Source organism: Tetrao urogallus (genome assembly GCF_951394365.1).
Source record: "Tetrao urogallus genome assembly, chromosome: 1".
NCBI classification, from domain to species: domain Eukaryota; kingdom Metazoa; phylum Chordata; class Aves; order Galliformes; family Phasianidae; genus Tetrao; species Tetrao urogallus.
This window is the reverse complement of record NC_136813.1, coordinates 19,121,713-19,127,712: the sequence shown is the minus strand read 5'-3', so window position 1 is coordinate 19,127,712 and position 6,000 is coordinate 19,121,713.

Sequence of the window (6,000 nt, the reverse complement as noted above, 5' to 3'; positions counted from 1 at the left end):
GGACATCTATAATGCTCATAAAACAAAAGAGACTCTTCCAGTAAATTCCCCATCAATACTATTCACGATTAATAGGAAAGCATCATTCTCTTAAAATGCTTCATCATATTTGCAATCCAAAAGTACAGTCAGGTACTGGAGTCACACCTAATTTACACTGGTGCATGCTGCTGTGTTCTGCTCTACCTACGCATCCCTGTCACTGCCTAATTGACATCTAAGTGCTTTCTGGGTGTTCAGTATAGGAGCAAATTGATGTGATTTTGTCCTTTTCTTACCTTTTCCCTTTTACTTTTGCAATGAAGTGTTTTGGTAAGGTTGGGTGCTTTCAGGTTACACAGAGCTGTATATTTACATAGGAGAAACCTCAGGGCAGAGAGTCATGACGCTGCCTCCAGACACTGGGAGCCACCCAATGATCTCAGTCTGCCCCAGAACAAGTGTTGTCTCCCTCTCCTGCAAAATTCACCGATGCGCAAGAAATTGTAGTCTGCCAGAGGCGAGTTTCTGATCACTGCTCCCATCCTAGAGACCATGACCTTAACTTGTCATCACTTCCACCAACATCTCACCACCAGCCAGCAGTGCTGGATGCCCACTGGTAGCCTCACAGGCTGTGCCATCAGAACTGGGCTTTCTGGTTTCTGAGGACACTGCTCTGAGAGCTGAATTTGGGTCATCATATTTAGGTCTCCACATGCACCTAGCTGTCAGCTCGAGCCCTCCTGCCTCCTGAGATAGCATCACACCTGTGTTCAAAATCTTCCTAGAGAACGGAAGGAGCAAAGATTTAAGCCGATTCACAACAGCTTTAATTAAAACTCAATTAAACTCATTTGGATTTAAACATCCAGGAAACAGACACATGATCCTCACTTAATTACTGCAGCGCAGCCCTGTGCCCTCTTCCACACGCCCACGAGTGCTGGTTTTGTGTGGGGTGGCCCATGGGGTGCGTGGCTCTGCTAGGCTTCAGGAGACCCTCATTTCCCTGCCTCCTGCTCCACAACCATCCTGCCCTGTCCCCGCACAGCACATCAGCAGCTGCTGAGCAGCAAGGCCACTGCTTCTGGAGCCATGCTGCTGGAGGGGGCTGCTTTCAGAGTCACAATGGTGAGCGGGGCCTAGCAGTGGCTGCAGCCATATGGCTGCTCCAGGTGCTTCCTGGCACAGCAGCCAGCAAATCCTCTTAGTTCAGCTTCATCCCCTTCCATTGGTGTTTGCCTTGCCTGGCTTCCTGCTCCAGTCCCGGTGCTCACCATAAGCCCTGAGACTTTTGCAGCCAGGAGGTGGATGTGGCCCCAAGTGCTCACAGCTTAAGGACAGGACAGCGTGGTTGTGTCTGCTCTCTGCACAAGGTCTGGTGCAGACAATTGGCATACACCTGCCCACATTGGTGCCATTAAGGCACCATCTTCCAAATCCAATGAATGCATCCAAGATCCAATGCACTGGAACTTGGATGCATCCATTAACTTGCCTGCTGCTCTGATATGTCTCATGGCCACATCATGGAGGTGAAGTAGCCTAAGGGGACCCAAAGAGTCACCATCTGGATGCAGAAACAGTGAACTGCCCTAAGCACTGATTCTCCTATACTTCAGTAAGGTACCTGCGTTCTCCACTGGCAGCCAGTAAGTTCAAATCTACTGTCCTAAGGCTGTTCTGAAGACATTTGCTACACTTCAGAGAATCAGAAAAGCAGGAAATAAAGTGTTCTTGTGTGGAGTGGAGGTAGGTGCATGGTCTTGTGTACCAGGAAGGATGTATTTATGTGAACAAGAGCTTGGTGCAATGTATTCCATTCCTTGAAACACACGTAAAAAGAAACAAAAATCCCTGCTGCTGTCTTGTCAATTTTGAAGCAGCACAATAAAAAAACATCTGCTGAAGCTAATGACTGCATTTGCATAGATTACATGTGACAGTCCAACACACAACAGGGTGCCCTGCCATGTAGATAAGAAGGCACAAGGGCTGTTCACTTCTCTGGCAATTGCTGCCAGAAGTCAGATGCATTTCTGCAACAACAGCATCAGCTCACTTCCAGGAGGTCTTTGGCTAGCAGTGATAGAGAAAATTCCTCATGAAAGGTGGAGGGATCTCCCCTGCCAAGTGCGGAGATGGAAGGGTGAAATTAGCTTTCATGGTGGCATCCATATAAAGCCCTCTAGAGTGGCAGGGAAGGATCCCAATCTGCTCGGCTGTCCCTGGTCCCCTGAGGCTCTGAGCTGGCTACAACCCTGCAATGAGCCAGAGCCCAGAGAGGGAGGGCCGTTACTGTCTGTGGGGCATTGTGGCTGTAAGCCGTGCTGGTTCCAGGCAAAAAAAAAATCATTCCTTTGTGTTTCCAGCACAGTGTCCACATTTATGGTGTTGCTTTGTTATTTCTGCAGTGGCTATGGACAAACACAAGAGGACAATTTACATCCTGAGGGAAATTGGCTCTGATATGGCGCTACTGCTTTTCGCTTTGCTTAATTGGGCTAACAGAAAAGAACAACAGCTGCAATGGTGGGAAGGAAAAATGCCTTTGCTTGTCCTCCTTTTGACAGCAGTCAGTCTAGCAAGGGTTTATCAGTTGATTTGAGATGAATGTTAATGCTGAATACAGTTTGGTATCTGTTTACCCTCTTTACTGTTTCACAGCTACAACTCCACTTCAGAAAATAAAACAGACAGTTATTATTGAAGGAGAGTCTATTTGGAAGCCTGCTTAAATAACAGCAGAATGACAAAAGGAGAAGAATCTCAAAAAAATTGTTTTAGAAATTCTGTGTGTTTACATATGTATACGTGTGTGCATGAGTGTCATGGAGAAAGCAACTAAAAAGAGACACAGGCCATGGGCACTTACTTTTGACAAAAATTGGGTCATTTCCTCCAGCTTGTGTCTTCCAAGGCTGCAGATCTGACACAGTTCTTCCTTCTGGCCTCATAATCCATGAGTGCAGGCAAAACTGCGACCACCTGTCAGCCTATTTTTGTGAGGTGCCATGAAAAACCTCTTTGAAAAGGACTGGACGATCTTGACCATCCTAGCTGATTCACATGACATCTTTTACAATAATGCAAGGGTTTCGCATTCAGTTTTGCTGGACACAGAGAATGATATAACTTGACCAAGAGTCAAGAGAGGTGGGCCTGGGTGACAGCTGCTGTTTCCAGCTTGCTTGTTCCTTACCCTGGGTACTCCACCAGCCAACTCGTAGAGCCTAGACCTATGGTTCCTACATGCACTGTGTGCACATGATACCTCTCCAGGAATATGCTTCATCCAAGCAAGAAGAGCAGGAGTGCAAACCCCAGTGATTATCCCCTCTTGGTGTGAACCTATTCTTAAACTGAACTGTGCTCTTTTGGTATTTCAGTAAAGCTGTCATAAATCAACACCCACTGCTCCATTTATCTTCGTGACAAAAAAAAAAAAAAAAAAAAAAAAAAAAAAAAGGAAAAAAAAAAAAGAACAGAGAAGCCATCCTTTAGCTGACATTCAGTTAGAATTGATCGAGTGATCTGCTTTCAGAACATCAGCTCTTGGCAAAAACAGCCCTTTGGAAAAACTCTGGTATTATTTGTATGGCGTGTGCTGCACAATGCTCTTTAGTGAGAGCAGGGTGTCAGAGACCTGTATTAAAAAGAGATCAGTGGCAGTGCTGTATGGGAAATGAATCATGTGCCTCTACAAGCTACCAGTCCCTATGACTGTCTCAAACTAACAAGCTCGCCGATGTGTTTCAAGGCATCATTTTTAGAAAGCACGGGGTGCTGGATTTCTGTAGAACCCCTCACTGCTCTGAAGGACCAACAAAACCAAAATCCGGGCTGCACCAAGCCTTCCCAGTGGTGCAGCTCTGTCCTGCCAGCTCCCAGTCACAGCAGTAGCTTCAATGGGGCAAGAAATGGGCATCAACAGCTGCACATGAAGCAGTGCACATTTTCACTGGAGTTGGTGGGAAATGTTTCATTTCTATGTAACGTTTTCTCCAAATGGAAAAAAATGTTGGCTGAAAAGTGTTGGCTGATAAGCTTGGGAAAGGGAGGAAACAACTATAAGTCCACAAATGCTGAAACATTTGGAGAGAGGCGGATCTGAGCAAACACAGGTGCTGCTGTCTGGATGTCAAACTTGGACTCCCTTTGCTATTAGTAGAGACAGAGCTTTAGGATATGATTTATCTCACTCAGCTGATGTATAAAACAGGCCAAATAAATTACACTCTAAGATTACCTATCTTTTTCCATATTTGAGAAAGGTGATTTAAGCTAGCAAGCTGCAGTGTAGCTGTTTATCCTGTAGCTGATTAAAGCACGGGGAGATGAAACCCTCTCTTTAGTCTGAAACAGACTGAAACCCATGGTTCTGACGGGTTTGCAAGGCATAGCCAAGTTTTTAATAGCATCTTACATTCAGCTCTTTCAGATGCTACTGAAACGTACCCTATTACAAATATAGAATGTGCAATGTCTTAAGTGCAGCTTTTATAGCTGCTGTTTTGAGGGCTGTTAGAGATAGTGTATCCAGACAGTGAATTCTGCCATAAGTTTTGAAAGCCTATCATAATATCATAATAAGCATGACTATTTCTCTCCTCCTCCATGATGATCCAAGGCACGGTTTTACTTTCAAAGCTTTCTAGCAATTTCCTTGTTTCCCATGTGCTCAGGTTTCTTTCCCTGTTTCACTTTTGACCTCTGTGTCTTTTCACCCCATAATGATGTGGGGGAAAGAAAGTAAATGAATCAAAGCATTTCAGAAGTCAAACCAATAATGTATCTATCAGTAATTATAATGAAATATAAGCAGCTGAATCTAGCAATAGTGTTGATGCTGGATTTCAGAAGTATTTCTTTTTTTTTTACAAAAAACAAAACAAAACAAAACAACAGAACAGATATGATCACATCTACATAGGTATCATATTCAGTGAGGTTGAATCTTGACTTAAGTGCCCCATTCTGACTTGTACATCCACTTACACTAATCAGAAGAATTTCTGTTGAAGTCAATGGAAGGGCCTGTGACAAGACAAGTGTGAGAATAAAGCCCAGGCACCCCCCATTGTGTTTTTGAATGCTTACTTCTCAGTAAAAAATGTCCTTTCTCTTCTCCCGAGATTATTCCCATCTGTTTGAAATATACATTCATACCCAGCACACCCATCCTTCCCCTAATCTGTTTAGACTTTTGAGCTTTTAATTAATGGTAGTGGGCAGGGCCTTGTCTCCTGTGGTACTCTCCAGTACTATTGTCTGCCAGGTCTGCTGGGATTGCACAGCCATGAGCCTGTTTTCATTAATTTTTGAAATAGAAGAGCTTAAGCAGCAGGATTAGGAAAAGAAAAAAGTTACTTACGTATCTGAGATATCGTGAACACTTTAAGAAGAAAATGAATGGCTGCATATCTATGTAAAAAAAAAAAAAAGAAAAAAAAAAGGGGGGGGGGATTTGGGGATTTTGTTTTTAAACATTTCTCTTTTCAGTCCATTAGGTCAAAGAAGATAAACTCTCCACAGTTGCAGTAATCACAGTGCAAGACAATCTGGGATCGGGCTGGGTTAATTCTTAGAGGTTCTCACTGCAGCGTTACAGTGGGATTAATCTAGAGTGAGCTTTTTTGGTTTGTTTTTGTTTCTCATGCACTGGGCAAGGGCACTGACATAATATTAATTAGAAATAAATCTGTCCCTTGGGGGGCTACATGCACTGCCTGCATTTTTAATGTGTCTGTAGCTTTAAGACAAATGAAGCGTATTTTTCCCCTCTCATTTTCTCAATTCCTTCCTTATTTTTGTGTAATCCTTTTGTTTTGTGTTAGAAGAACAGTTGGATAATACAAAGAATGTGTGCATACAAGCCATTTTTTCCAGTATTAGCTGAACCAGAAAACACAGAATTCTTTCAAGGGTTAAACTTATGTTTTGTTTCATTTGGGGTGAGTTACTGATTTCCTATTTTTCTCTTTAAAATATCATAACATAAGCATTTACACAGAGTTG